At 39.1% G+C, this 15,923-nt stretch overlaps 1 protein-coding gene across 1 annotated transcript in view; it reads right to left on the bottom strand.

Annotated features, from left to right (window-relative positions):
• LOC105812469 (cytochrome c oxidase assembly factor 1 homolog) overlaps positions 1-12,913 on the bottom strand; it is a 73,710-nt gene extending 60,797 nt beyond the window's left edge. The window contains exon 1 of the mRNA XM_012646907.1: positions 12,866-12,913. The gene's annotated coding sequence lies outside the window, so the exon portion shown is untranslated. The remainder of the gene's footprint in view (positions 1-12,865) is intronic.
• Positions 12,914-15,923: the final 3,010 nt, after the last annotated feature.

Genomic DNA, 15,923 nt, shown 5'->3' with positions numbered 1-15,923 from the left:
AAAAAAAAAAAAAAAAGAAAAGAACAGTTTTATTATACACATGAGAGCATAGTAACTAGATGTAGGGAAGAAATGTCCCCATTTTATTGTGTAATCATCAAATTACATCAGTAATACTAAGTAACACACTTAATGAGAATAAGAGATCAACTAGAGTAATGATGCTTACCTAAGAGAAAGATTTATAGTGTAGATTCTTGGGCATTATTTATAAAGTTTCTGATTCGTCGGGTCTGAAGGTGGGAATCTGCTTTTTTTTAAAAGTCTGCATTTTCACATGTATCATACAGTCATGTGTCCCTTAGTGACAAGGATACCTTCTGAGAAATGCATTGTTAGGCAATTTCATTGTTGTGTGAACATCAGAGTGTACTTACACAAACCTAGATGGCACAGCCTACTAGGCTTAGGGAACTTGTGGCCCTGGGGCCACATGTGGCCTTCTGGATCCTTGAGTGGGGCCTTTTGACTGAATCCAAATATTACACAACAAATCCTTTTATTAATAAGGGATTTGTTCTGTGAAGCTTGGATTCAGTAGAGGGGCCGCAATTGTGGATCTGGAGGGCCACATGTGGCCTTGAGGCTGCAGGTTCCCCACCAGTACGAACTGTAACACAATGGTAAGTACCTGTATATCTAAACATAGAAAAGGTACAGTAAAAATATGGCATTATAATTTTACGGGACCACTGTTGTATATGCAGAACATCACTGACCAAAACGTCATTATGCAGCACATGACTGCATATATATTTAAAATATTTGGTGAATATGTAGAGAAACAAAGACAATAAACTCAGACATATCCACCACCCCTGACAAAACACAGATCTTTACCAGGACCTTAGAAACCCCGATTCCATCCCTTTCTTCCCCTGAGGTAACTATTACCCTAATTTCTGTGTTACTCATTCCCTTGTTTTAATTATTAGTTTTACCTCTAATACATAACAATATGTGTACATAATTCTAAGTAAAAAATCATTTTCCTGGCTAGGCATGGTGGCTCACACCTGTAATCCCAGCACTCTGGGAGGCCAAGGTGGGGGATGACTTCAGGCCAAGAGTTCGAGGTTGCTTTGAGCTATGATCGCACCACTGCACTCCGGCCTGGGCAACAGAAAAGACCCCCTCTCTTAAAAAAAAAGGGGGGGGGGGAGAGAGAAAGAAAAATCACTTTCCTTCAGAATTTTCAAGGCATTACTTCACTGTTTTCTCACTGCAGGTTGCTGCAGATCCAAAGCCATTCAGATTCCTGATCCTTTTTATGGCACCTGTTTCTCTCACTCTAGAATCATCTCTTTGCCCCACAGTGTCCTGAAATTTTCTAATGATGGGCCCCAGCATGGGTACATTAGGCTAGACATTCACTGGGCTCATTCAATCCGCAAACTCCAGCCTTTAATTATGGGTCACTTCTAGAATTATTTATTATGTTCTCCTTTCCATTTCCCCCTATTTTATCTGGAACACAATTGTATGGATATTCAACCTCAGGAATAGTCAAGCTAAGTATCCTCTCTCTTCTATTTTCTGTTTGTCTTTTTCCTCTACTTTCTGGGAGATTTCCTGAACATTATCTTACAACCTTCCTAAGGTTTTCATTTCCACTATGATGTTTTTTGGGGGTTTTGGTTGTTTGTTTTGGAGACAGAATCTTGCTCTGGTGCCCCAGTTAGAGTGCAGTGGTACCATCACAGCTCACTGCAAGCTCAAACTACTAGGCTCAAGTGATCCTCTTACCTCAGCCTCCCAAGTAATTGGACTACACACCCTGGCTAATTTTTCTACTTTCTATAGAGAAGGGAGTCTCACTCTTGCTCAGGCTGGTCTCAAGCAATCCTCCCACCTCAACCTCCCAGAGTGCTAGGATTACAGGCATGAGCCACCACACCCAGCCTACTATCATGTTTCAAACTTTGTTTTCTGGCTAGTCTTTTTTTTTCCTTATTGAGACAATGTTGTTAAACATATTTATGGGTATATATTTATGGGGTACTATTTGATGTTCCAATACTTACATATGTTGTATAATGATCAAAATGGTATTTAGCATATCCACTACCTCATGCATTTGTCACTTCTTTGTGGTAAGAACATTCAAAAGCCTTTTTTCTATTAACAGATTTCATAATATACAATATCTTACTGTTAACTACTATGTCCCTACTGTGCACTAGAATACCAGAGTTTACTCTTCCTATCTAATTGTAACTTTTTACCTGTTGACCAACTTCTTCCCATCCTCACCTCCTCCCTCCCCAGTATCTGGTAAATTTCCTGGCTAGTCTTTTACATAGGATCCTGTTTTTATTTCATCCTCATCTCTTATCTCTCTGAATATATTAATAATTAGGACAGGAAGTCGTTGGTATTTTTTTACTCCCTGCAAAGTCTGTTTCTTCCAAGTTGTTTTTTCTGTTTGTTTTAGTTCCTATCTTCCACCTTCAATGTTGGATGTGCTCCTCAAACAATTGGTAATCCCTGGGTATTTGCTTATGATTAAAAGTGGAGGCCTAACAAACTTGAAACGAACTTGTGGGTAGGGCTTGGTGACTTGAAGCTTCAAGGAAACCTCCTCTCAGGTCTCTGCCCTAGGGCTACACAGAAATCCCCAAGAATAATATTGCACTCTCCTGCTTGACTGCCAGCATTCCATGAGCCCAGAGAAAATGCAGGGCAGGGGAAGGGGAAGGTAAGAGGAACTCTTAGATTCAGTATGCACACAATCACTTATTCCTCTATTTTCTATTTAGTAATGATTATACTTCTTTCCAAATTCTGAACAGATATTAATCTTCAAGATTTGGGAACAAGACACTGGATTTCCCCAAAATCTCAAATTACTCTGTACTTTTCATAACACTTCGCTTACATGTTTGTACTAAAAATTAGTACAAAGTAGTTCTTCTGAGAAGTCTGCTAATAAAAAAATTAATGAATAAAATAAAATACAAAATACATGCCGAATAAAAAAATCATTATAAAAATAGATATTTAAAAATTATAAAAATGAAATTTTAAAACACACCAAATATTACTTGCTTGTTCCAATAGTCTTCATCTTTGTTTCACAATATTCCAGATATAAAATTCATTTTTATGTTGACACTGATCAAATTAAGAGTGCATCAAAAAGCATTTTCAAGTTGAATGTTAGAGTATGTTGTCTCTCATAAGCTTGTTTACTTTCTTCATAAACTATTTTGTTTGTTTACTCTGATTTTGGTTTTGCCTTTGAGTTCAATATTGCTTTTACTAATTCAGATTTTAGGTCAAGTTCTCATTTCATGTCAGAGTATTACACAAAAAAATTCCCACTCTTCTCTCTTGCAATTCTTCTGTTCAAGTATTTACAAAGGACTATAGTCTATAGTGAATACTCTGAACTTGAAAACACCAACAAACATTATCAAGTACTATTCACACGCACAATATTCAGATCTCATAGCAAGGGTAATAAATACTACCATACAGAATAAGATGTTGTATTGTCAACTTTAGGACTTACTTTGCTTCCAAACTTATTATTTCTTGGAACACCATTCACAGGATTTATATGAAATATACTATGCATATAAACTTAGTATTTATTTCTAAGAATAACTCACTGCTAGCAGCAGAGCATGAAAACATGTTTATAAGATGGCAACAGTTACAAGCAAGACTGATTAGATCATGATGCTCATCTCCTAGATGCTCCTGTCTCAGTTCCCAGACATGTACATCTTAAGTTCCTATTCAGTGTCAGCATGTCCTGCTCTTGCTTTCCACCTGACGTCAGTGGAGCTCCTAGAACCAATCATATCCAATAATATTAATTATTGAGCTTTAATTCTCATGAAAATTATAATTCTTTTTTTTGGTTTTCCTGGCTTTTCCAATGATTTTCCTCAAGATTTGGGATTTGAAATAACATACATACTTTCTAAGAAATGCTAGGAATGACTTCCCACGTGGAAACACAACTTTATCCACAGATCATCTGCTTTGAACCTCCAGAATTTGTCCCAAGGTGAACAACAGCAATGGGGAGAGTTGCTTCTTAGCAACATTCATCCAATCTTCCTTATTGTATATCTTGTACACCCCAATTTCCAGAGATACCTGGCACTGCCAGTTCTTCAACATTATGAAGATTTATACGGTAAATCTGATGAGATGACAATTTTTCCCTCTGCCAACTGAGGATTCATAAATCTTGGGAATCTTAGTTCATTTTCACTGATTCTTAGGCTTTTCAATGTTCTAAATTGTATTGCTGTTGTCTGCTTTTTGATGTCCTTGTCCACTTGTGTCTTTACTGTAGTTTTAGTTGGGTTTCAACAGGGAGCAAAATTTGAAGTATAAATTTAATCTACCATCTAAATTCCACAAAAATCTTTTTTTTTTTCCAGACAGTCTTACTCTGTTGCCTGGGCTAGAGGGCAACAGTGTCATCGCAGGTCACAGCAACCTCAAACTCCTAGGCTCAAGTGATCCTTCTGCCTCAGCCTCCTGACTAGGTGGGACTACAGGCACACACCATGACACCTAGCTAATTTTTCTATTTTTTATAGAGACAGGGCCTCACTATGTTGCTCAGGCTGGTCTCAAACTCCTGAACTCAAGCGATCTCCTCACCCTGGCCTCCCAAAGTGCTAGGATTACAGGCATGAGCTACCAGACCCGGCCAAAGTCTTCATTTCTAACAAGTACCTTAACTGTCCACTGATGCAGGTGGTCCCAAAGGTCACACTTTTAAACACTGAACTAGAGGATAAACAGTAAAAAGTGCCCAGAAGAGTGAACACAATTAAAAATAGTTTAAGCTGAGGATGTTTATATCAAGGAAATATATTGTAGGAACTACAATAGCTACTTCAATAGCTAAAGGGCTAATGGGGGAAGCAAAGTTAGGCTTGTTCTCTATGCCCTTTCTCCAAAAAACTAGAACCAGTAAGGAGAAACTACGGTCCAGAGATTTGGTACAAGACAGAAAAGAACTTCTTAGAGACAAAACTATCCCAAGCAGGAATGAAATGCCTTAGGAAACAAGAAACTCAAAAATAGGCTGCACAACTACCACTAATTAGGTAGGGATGCCTAACAGTATCTAACCCCTAAATGGTTATTTGGTCCAACTGGTTGCTGAGGCAAGGCTGACACACAAGATAAAATAAATGTACAATTAAATGCTACACGAATGAAATTACAAAAATTAAGTCACATTGAGTGAGAGCTACCAAATATAAAGGATTACCCATAGTTACAGTATTATAGGTAATCACTGTCTGGTCCTAAATTTCCTATTCTCAGTTGTAACATAATTTTTTCCCCATACAATCTGCACTCAGATGTGCATTTATCGCTAGATTCAATCTGAGTTGTTGAAAGGTAACAAAGCAATGGGCTCCCGCTTGTTATGAAAATGTCCCAATGAGTCAAAAACTTGAATATATTATTAAGCATTGTTTTCAGTACCTGAAATGCATGTTTGCTTACTAACAGGTTTCCCCATGTCTATTCTCCCCATCTCCTCCAATCAAGGGAGAAAGGGGACACTGGAGAGGCCGGAACAGAGTGAACAAGGGGACAGCGGCGTGAGATAATGCTGTAACAGTTAGCAGAGAGGCCAGGTCATGGAACAGGGAGGTGGGAGGAACACCGTGGGTCAAGTTAAATATCTGGGGTTTATTCTAAGTATAATGGTAAGTAACAGAAGAGTTTCAAGCAGAAGAGTGACAGGATCAGATTTGACATTTTTATAAATGACTACTGTATGAAAAATAGAGGTATTAATACAACCTGGCAGACCAATTAGGAAGCAGTGTCTAGTGAAAAATAATGGTAGTTTGGATGAGGATGACAGAGCTAGAGATGAAATGACCACAACTGACAACATTTAAAAGGCAAAATCAGGAGAATGCTGAGAGGTCTTAAAGATGACCCCAGATATCACTCATGAGCATCTGGATGAATAGCAGTCCCAGGCCCCAGGAAGTATATACTGCCAGACATAAGTTGCTGGAAGTGTAAAGAAAAAGAAAATCCCGTTTTTGGATGGGTTAGGTTTGAAAACCTATGAGTTATCTAAGTGCGAATGTCTCACAAGCTCCGCTTCATCATTTCCCACAGAGTTATCTCCAATAGGGCTTCAAACTCAGGATGCTGGCAGATGAAACCTGTAGATTTCTTCCACCTCTGCTCCGTTTGCTGATCAATGTCACCAACTGCCAGGGATCTACAGATGGGCTTCCCACACGTGAAAGAGAAGGCCAGAATACAAACATCTGAAGTCTCACTGATAAGATTCTATGACTCACAGATTCATCCATAACACTGGAGTCATTCTTGCCACAAAGGTTAACCTTAAGGAAAGAGTTAAGTCATAATTCTGCAAATATTTAAAACCATTTGAAAACAAATACAAATGTATTTTAACCATAAGGAAACGTTTATCTACAGATTGCTTTACTAGTATCATTACAAGAATAAGATAGATTTTGGAACAGATTCAAGAAAATAGATTCAAGAGTTAAATGTCAGTTCTTAATTAACCATCTTGTTTTCTGAGGTAAAAACTTAAAGCACATTAGCACACTCAGCCCCCTCAGCATGTGACACTTTGTGCTGCCTCAGGACTCTGCAAAGTCCCCACCAGCAAGAGGGCTCTCACCAGATAAGGCTCCTCAATCTTGGAATTCCCAGCCTCCATACTGCGGGAAATAAATCGCATTTCTTACAAAAAAGAAAAAATGATTTAAAGCAATTATTTTCCACCTGACAAGGTGTACAATGTTTATAAATGTCCTATTAAAGCACAACACTGCCATCTGTTGGAAGACATCACTAGCAAAATGTTTTCATTCCTACACAACTTTGTGAGAAAGTTTTTAAGTTTCTGAAGGAAAATGAAAAGACACTATGTTAATTTTATCCTTTCCAGCCCATCATACTTAGATAAAACCCTTAGTAAAGAGGAAAAGCAGGGGTGCGACTTTACTGCTTCCCATAATAAAAACAAAAAATGATTATTTACTTTTTGGTTTTGGTTACTTGAACGAGGAAGGTGTGACCATGAAGAGATATATAGCACTAGGGAGTTTTTCTGGTGAGGAAACTATTCCCTATCCTGATTATGGTGGTGTTGACACAAATCTGTTCATGGGTTAAAACTCATAATCCCTTACACCAAGAGGAAAAAAGTTTACTGTATGATAATTTTTTTAAAAGACAGATACAGTTTTTGAAAGATATAAGGATAAAAATACTCATGTTTATAGAAAGGAGGAAAAAATTATAAAAAGTTAAAATGTGAAAGTATTCACATAAAATTCAATAGTTTTTCCACTTACAGCTCAAAGACCTGAGGCCCAAATAAAATTAGAAAGGACCTAAAGTAATATGGCATGTTGAAATATTTAAATATAGATGTGGAAGTGTTTCTAAAGGCTACCATTGTACACTCAAAGTCAATCTTTGTCCCTAGCATAGGACGGTCCAATGAGAGGTAACAATCTATAACCAAAAGTTAGGAATCAATATTAATGTTTGATTCTGATAACTTCAAAAGTAGTCTTACAAAGGCATTCTTTTTTGTTTGGTTGGTTGGTTTGGTTTTTTTGTATTTTTTGAGACAGGGTCTCACTCTGTTGCCCAGGCTAGAGTGCAATAGCATCATCATAGCTCACTGCAACCTCAAAGTCCTGGGCTCAAGCAATCTTCCTGCCTCAGCCTCCCGAGTAGCTGGGACTAAAGGCGTGCACCACCATGCCCGGCTAATTTTTTCTATTTTTGGTATAGACAGGGTCTTGCTCTTGCTTAGGCTAGTGTCAAACTCCTGACCTCAAGCAATCCTCCCCCCTCAGCCTCCCAGAATGCTAGGATTACAGGTGTGAGCCACTGCACCTGGCCATAAAGGCATTCTTTATCTGATTGTGGTTTGTCTCCCTCAAAAAGCTGGGGCATAAATAGGCAAAGCTGCGTGCTTAGCATCTACGTAATCTTGGTATTTGCTGGATGTTGAGGGAGTCACATATGAATCTAAGTGATATCAAAGTTCCAAGAGATCTAGAGCATCCAAATCCGTCTAGGGATCTTTACAGTGCATTTGCAGATGCCAAATGCAGTAAGACACCAAAAGCCCACAAGAAGACAAATCACTAGGATGACAAATAGACCCAAACTAAGAGCAAAAATCCCATTAACACACTTGTTCTCCCATCTCTCTTGATAATACACTTGCTGTTTATAATGTGATATGCGTTGTAACAGTGATGAGGGACTATTAAACTGGGAGCTTATGTGAGATGTTGCAATTGGAGGGAGAGGTGGGCAGAAAGGGTGTAACCCAAATAAATCCTTGGCCCTTTAGTTCTTAGAGTAGCCCTTCAGCCATCCTGTTCCCAGGATCTGGCAGGCCACATGAGATCTTAGTTTTCTAAGTTATGGTTGAGCCACACTGTTGTCTATTTTTCTACATTTTCCCAGTGATCCCAGGAAGGCCACAGCTAATAGCTATTGAGAGGGATCTAAGTACCCACAATTTACAGTTCCAAGGAGAGGAGAATAGTTGAAAAAAGAATGATAGTCATAAGAAAGAATAATGTTGGTCATTTCCCATTCTTCAATTAATTAATGATATGATTTATCTTTGCTTTGAGGGAGTTAACCTTGTCTGTCAGAAGCAGCAATATTCACAGCATACCAGGGTAACTATCAAAGTATGCAACTAGAGCAGTAGTATGATACTAGAATAATTCACAACCTTTTGAACTATGCAAGTTTGCAAACTCAACTCCATTTTAGAGTCTGCCATGATGGATAATTAGCTCACAAAGACTGAAAACATAGAAAGCATTAAGGGGGGAAAAAAACCCAAGATCTTGGATCACAGAGATGTTTAGGATTTGGGAAACTATCTAGGTAAACCTTTTTAGTCTAAATTTTAATAATTTTGAAACTCAAAGATCTCCAAGTCCTAAGACAAAATCATCCATACAACCCTTCATCTAGGAAATGACCCTTTGAATTTTTATCTTTAGAAGGGTAAATGGATAATACATGCCTAAATCACAAAATTCTTTTAAATCTCATATTCTATGTAAATGACCAAAAACACGTAAGCACATGGGCAGTTCCTCAAAAAATTAAAAGAATTACCCTGTGATACAGCAAGTCCACTTTTGGGTATATATCTAAAACAGTTGAAAGCAGGAACTAAAACAGATATTTATATACCAACATTCACAGCAGCACTATTCACAATAGTCAAAAAGTGGTTAAAAACCCAAATGTCTATTAATGAGTGTATAAACAAAACGTTGTCCATACATACAATGGAATATCACTTTCAGCCTTTAAAAGGAAGGAAATTCTGACACATGCTACAACACGAATGAACTTTGAAGATATTATGCTAAATGAAATAAACCAGATACAAAAGAATAAATTTTACATGACTGCACTTGCATCAGGTCACTAGAGTAATCAAATTCATAGAGACAGAAAGTAGAATGGTAGTTGCCAGGGGCTAGAGAGAGGGGGGAATAGAGATTTATTGTTTTCTTGTTGCAGAGCTTGAGTTTGTGAAGACGAAAATGTTCTGGGGATGGATGTTGGTGATGGTTACGCAATGTAAAAGTACGTAATGCCACTGAACTGTACACTTAAAAATGATTAAAATAGTAAATTTGAGGTTATGTATATTTCACCACAATTAAAAAAAAAAAAATCACTGAAGCAAGAAACATGGAATCCATGGCCGGGCGCGGTGGCTCACGCCTGTAATCCTAGCACTCTGGGAGGCCGAGGCAGGCGGATTGTTTGAGCTCAGGAGTTCGAAACCAGCCTGAGCAAGAGCGAGACCCCGTCTCTACCAAAAATAGAAAGAAATTAATTGGACAACTAAAAATACATAGAAAAAATTAGCCAGGCATGGTGGCGCATGCCTGTAGTCCCAGCTACTCGGGAGGCTGAGGCAGAAGGATCGCTTGAGCCCAGGAGTTTGAGGTTGCTGTGAACTAGGATGATGCCACGGCACTCACTCTAGCCCGGGCAACACAGTGAGACTCTGTCTCAAAAAAAAAAAGAAACATGGAATCCTAACTGGAATCAGGCCATGAGGAAGAAATGAAGCCTTGGACATTGTATGCAAAATAGAGAAATGCAAATTTTTCTACGGAGGTAGAATATATAGCTTTCCTCAGATTTTCAAAAATGTTCGGTCTCTAAAAATTTTTGAACTACAACCTTTTAACCTATGAAGAAAAACAAATATCAAAGCAATGTTAATTGGAATTTACTTAATTATTTATTTTGAGAGATGGAGTCTTACTCTGCCGCCCAGGCTGGAATGCAGTGGCACGATCATAGCTTACTGTAATTTCGAACTCCTGGGCTCAAGCAATCCTCTCACCTCAGCCTCCCAAGTAGCTAGGACCACAGACACACACCACACACCTGGCTAAATATTATTTTTTTTAGAGACAGTTATGTTGCCCAGGCTGGCCCCTGTTAATAGGATTTCATAATACTACATTTCCCAGCATACCCCAATCAATACAGAACAGTTAAACTGCACACATTAAATCTTCAAATAAATGTCTGCTAGCATGAAGTAAGTACTTACTATTTGGTGACCAATTGTCCAATATAGCGCTCATAAATCTAATACTGTATATTAAACATGAACAAGAGAATAAGAGACTCACTTCCTGAAGTCAAAGCAGAAAATTAAATGAGACTGGGTACGATGGCTCATGCCTGTAATCGTAGCACTCTGGGAGGCTGAGGCAAGAGGATTGCTTGAGGTCAGGAGTTAGAGACCAGCCTGAGCAAGAGTGAGACCCTGTCTCTACCAAAAATAGAAAAAAATAGCTGGGCATGGTGGCGCATGCCTGTAGTCCCGGCTACTCAGGAGGCTGAGGCAGGAGGATCGCTTCAGCCCAGGAGTGTGAGGTTGCTGTGAGCTAGGCTGATGCTATGGCACTCTAGCCCCAGGCGACAGAGTGAGACTGTCTCAAAAAAAAAAAATTAAACAGAGTTACCATATGAACCTAGGTATATTCCCCAGAGAAACAAAAACATGATGTCCACACAAAAACTTGCACATGAATGTCACAGCAAAGTTATTCATAATAGCCAAAAGGTAGAGAAACAACCCCAATGTCCAACAACCGACCAAGGGATAAACAAACGGTGGTATATCCATATAATAAATTATCCAGCAATAAAAAAGAAATGAAGTACTGATATATGCTACAATATGAATGAACGTGAATGTTAAGCGGAAGAAGCCAGTCAAAAAATACCATATAATGTATAATTTCATTTACATGAACAATCCAGAATAGGCAAATTTATAGACAGTAGATTAGTAGTTGCTTAGGGCTTAGAATGTGGAATCAAGCTTGGGAAATCAGGAGAGACTGCTAAACGAGTACAGGGGTGGGGGTGATGAAAATGTTCTAAAATTGATTGTGGTGATGGTTGTGTAACTTTGTGAATGTATTAAAATCACTGTACATTTTAAATGGGTGAATTCTATGGCATGTGAACCATATATCAGTAAACCTGTGGTTTTTTTAAAGGACTTAAGATTGCATTGGGTTTTTTTCCATCTTCAAACGGTACCTGGCAGATAGCATAACAAAGTGACTATAAACAATAAGTTATGGTATTCTTTAAAACAACTTAAAGAGTGGAATTGGAATGTTCCTAACACAAAGAAATGTTAAATGCCTGATGTGATGGATGTCTCAATTACTCTCATTGGATTAATTCACATTGTATGGCAGTACTAAAACATCGCATGTACCCTAGAAAGATAAAAAACTATTATGTACCCATAATAATTAAAAATAAAAAATTTTTAAAAACAGTACCTAGGAATTCCTAATACTAGGAATTCCTAATACTAGGAATTCAATAAATTCTGGCTGAATGGAAGAATAAAAATTAAAACTTGGGTAAACCATATAATGTTGTTATATCCAAAGTGATGAAATTACTGCAGATTGGCATGGCAGGAGCATAATGTGAGTGTACGTGCGTATGGACGTGTTATCCATGAAAGGAGAAAAAAATTGAGCCGATGCAAGACCTTGAAGGGTTTTGAAGCCAGGCTAAGAAGCATGTATTATCCTAATGGCAGTTAAGATTTTGACCATAGGAATAACACAATCAGATCTATGTCTTAATATGCAAAGTGTAAGCTACTTCTATCCAAAGGTAAGTCACCTCAGAAGTAGAACAATGTCCCTCAGGAGAAAATGAGGAATTAGGGGAAGATTGGAGAAGCTAGACTGTCAAATTATCAGAATCTCTATGGATTTTAATTGTACACAGCACCTCACAAAAAACACACTCAGCCTCATTGACAGACACTGATACATACATGCATACATGCACTTTTCCCTAGATCAAAAATAACTTCTGTAGTCAACCCTTGCTGAGTTTTCTATTCTTCAAGTGTTATGGGGACAAAAAATATTATGACCACTGAACCAGAAAATCTTTTCCTACAATAATCGAGGCAGGGTACTCCTCAAGATGTTGAAATTAAGGACCGCCAACACATGCCCAGTTCCACCTCTTGGAAAGGACCTCAACTCTTCATAAATGTGCTATTGGGGACGCTCAGCACGATTAGCTTCAGCCTCATGACTCAGAGCAGATGGGGGCACTTGTGGCATCCCAGGGCGCGGAGCCACGGCGGGTCCCAAGGCGCCAATCATGCAGCGGAGGGAGGTCACGACCCGGCGAGGGAACTCCCCTTGCAGTAGCCCACCCCGCGCGCAAACGCGGCCGCCCGGACTACGAAGACAAATGCTCCTTGTGGAGGGAGAGACAGAGACTCTTACAGCCCGGAGAAACTAACCTGTCAGCAACACAAGTACCACACTGAAGAAAGCGTGCAGTGTTTCCGGGTGAGGGGAGTCAGCGGAAAATACCCACAGGCGAGCACGCCCCGTGAAGAGCAGTCGAGACTTCCGGCGTCCCCTCTTCTCGGGGCTAGAGCGTCAAAACGCGCACCTCCAGTTCTAAATGCTGACAGAGGTCAAAGGGCAGACAGGTTCAGGGTGAAGATCACCTGCAGGCTTCTCAGAGTCTCGGACTTTCCCCGGGGAGGGTTTGCCTCCTCGGATCCCCGTTTTTTTTTTTTTCCTGCATCCAGTTAGCCCAGCTGCATGAGGTTAGAAGATTTAAACTACTGGCTCATGTTTCTTCTCTCAGGGATCTGGCGCCTCTGCTGGCCTCCAAGGACTGAAACGCATTCGGACCTGCGCGGCTGATAAATTAAGCAAAATTAAATTTTATTTTGTTATTTCCAAAACTCCTGAAGGCGAAAAAAATTTTAAAAAATAAATTTTACTTTGTTCATCAAATCAAATGCCTATCTGCACTAGGAAATACAGGAGTAAGGAAAAACTAACACAGTAGTCTCCGTTCTCATGGAGTTTAGAAGTCAAATGGATTATTAACCTCATAATTTGTTCTGAAAATGTAAAGCACTTAGAATAGTGTCTGGCACACTGTATGTGCTCAGTAAATGTTAGCTATTATTATTATTAGGTTTCATCTTCATTCCATTGTCATCATCACCAGTATTATCATCATCATTTACTTTTTTAATGTCAAGCCTGAAGTCCAAGTACCTTTCCTCCACAAAGCAATAAGTCTGAGACTAACTTTAGTTGAAGGCATTAGTCTTCAAACTCTTAATTATACATTTTTATCAGGAAAAAATTAGATTATTTACATGAATTATGTATGATATTATATTATGTATGCTATAAAATTTCCACAAGACATAGAACTTTTAAAAGATGAGGTAGGCCGGAAGTGGCTCACACCTGTAGTCTCAATGTTTTGGGAGGTTGAGGCACTAGGATTATTTGAGCCCAGGAGTTGGGGGCTAGCCTGGGCAACATAGTGAGACCCTGTCCCTGGAAAAAAATTTTTTAAGTAGCCAGGTGTGGTGACAAGAGCCTGTAGTCTTAGCACTTGGAAGGCTGAGGCAGGAGGATCACTTGAGCTCAGAGTTTGACGTTGCAGTGAGCTATGATCATGCCGCTGCACTCCAGCCTGGGTGACAGTGAGACACTGTAAAAAAAAACTTTTTTCTTAAAAAGATGAGATAAAATATTAACAGAAGTTCTATTCTTTTCTTCCCACACAACAATTGGTTGCCAGACATACATTCCATCATTTTAGAATCCACTGGCTAAATGAGCACATTATCGAAGCAGTCTACCATTAAATTCTGAGTTCCCAGGAAGTTTCTTTTCCAAAGAATTAATAGAAACTAATCATATTTGGAGTTGTTTGCCCTATAAGGACTGTGGCCTAGGCTGGAGTGCAGTGGCATGATCATAGCTCCCTGCAGCCTCCAACTCCTGCGTTCAAATCAAACAACCCTCCTGCCTCAGCCTCCTGAGGCTCTGGGATTACAGGCACATAGCACACATCCTGCTAACTTTTTTTTTTAAGAGTCAGGGTCTCCCTGTGTTGCCCAGGCTGGTCTTGAACTCCTGGCCTCAAGCAATCCTCCACGCTTGATATTTCACAGAATAAATCAACTAATAAAAAGCTTAGGATGTTTTGTATATGTGCATTTCATACAATATTCATGAAAACAAACCCCAGGTCAGTTATCTCTTGTTCCATACTAGAAAGAGAAACAAGTTTACTTGGTAAATAAGAAAACAAATAGGCTTTTTTTTGAGACAGAGTCTGCCTCTGTTGCCTGGGCTAGAGTGCGTTGGCATCATCATAGCTCACAGCAACCTCAAACTCCTGGTCTCAAGCAACCATCTAGCCTCAGCCTCCCAAGCAGCTGAGATAACAGGTGCATGCCACCACGTCCAGCTAATTTTTCTATTTTTTTGTAGAGATGGGTCTCGCTCTTGCTCAGGCTGGTCTCAAAATCCTGGCCTCAAGCAATCCTCCCACCTCAGCCTCCCAAAGTGCTAGGATTACAGGTGTGAGCCACCATGCCCAGCCTAAATAGACTTTTCTGACCATTTGCTTGAAAACTCAGAATTTCCATTTGTATCACTGGACTTAAATCTACTAAAGTTTTTATCTAAATTTTAAGCTAAAAACAAAGCAAAACTCTATAGTGAATAATGTTGTTATTTATCTACCTAATATTCATTCCCCTCCTACTCCTTTATAACAATACCCTTATTTTGTTCAAATAGGCACCCCATTCAGAAAATGACACTGATTAAATCTAACAGTCACCATACAGGACTATTCCCTTGGGAATAGTAATTGATCAATGAATGAGCATGTGACCCAAGTTGGCACAATCTGTCTGAAAGAAAGAACTTCTCTTTTGTGCTTAGGAGAAAGTTTCTAACACACTCTCCTCTTGACAGGGAAACATCTAAACCACACTGTCACATCTGGTTTATTCCCACTGCAAGAGAATAAAGCAGATGCTGAGGACAACTAAATAAAGTGGTAAAAAGATGTCATTGGTGACATCATTCCAAACCTGGAGCTCACCCTCTACCTGAACTTCTTGTAAGGCTATCTAATAGATTTCCTTACTGTTTTCCATTAGAGATGTCATGAAGATTAAATGAATTATAATAATTCTGGCTATATTCTAAGTGCTCAATAAATGGTAGTTATTTTTTGTTGTTAAATTAGCTTGAGTTAGGCATTCTGTTTCTTATAAACAAAAATATCCTAATACACATTCTACCCCTCTTTTTCTATGTATCTAAAGAAAAGGTCTGTTTTGATACTTCTACTCAGTAACAGCAGGATCCAACCCAGTATATCCAGCGTGTCTCTCAGCAGCACCCTAGAATTATCAAACCTGAATAAATGCTGTTCCAGCTGCTCCGGAGGCTGCGGCAGGAGGATTGCATGAGCCCAGGAATTTACGGTTACAGTGAGCTACGATTGCACCACTGCATTCC

This window comes from Propithecus coquereli, unplaced genomic scaffold, assembly GCF_000956105.1.
Source record: "Propithecus coquereli isolate 6110/MARCELLA unplaced genomic scaffold, Pcoq_1.0 Scaffold252, whole genome shotgun sequence".
Lineage (NCBI taxonomy): Eukaryota > Metazoa > Chordata > Mammalia > Primates > Indriidae > Propithecus > Propithecus coquereli.
The sequence above is the reverse complement of the archived record's forward strand: the minus strand, read 5'-3'. Positions and strand labels throughout refer to the sequence as shown.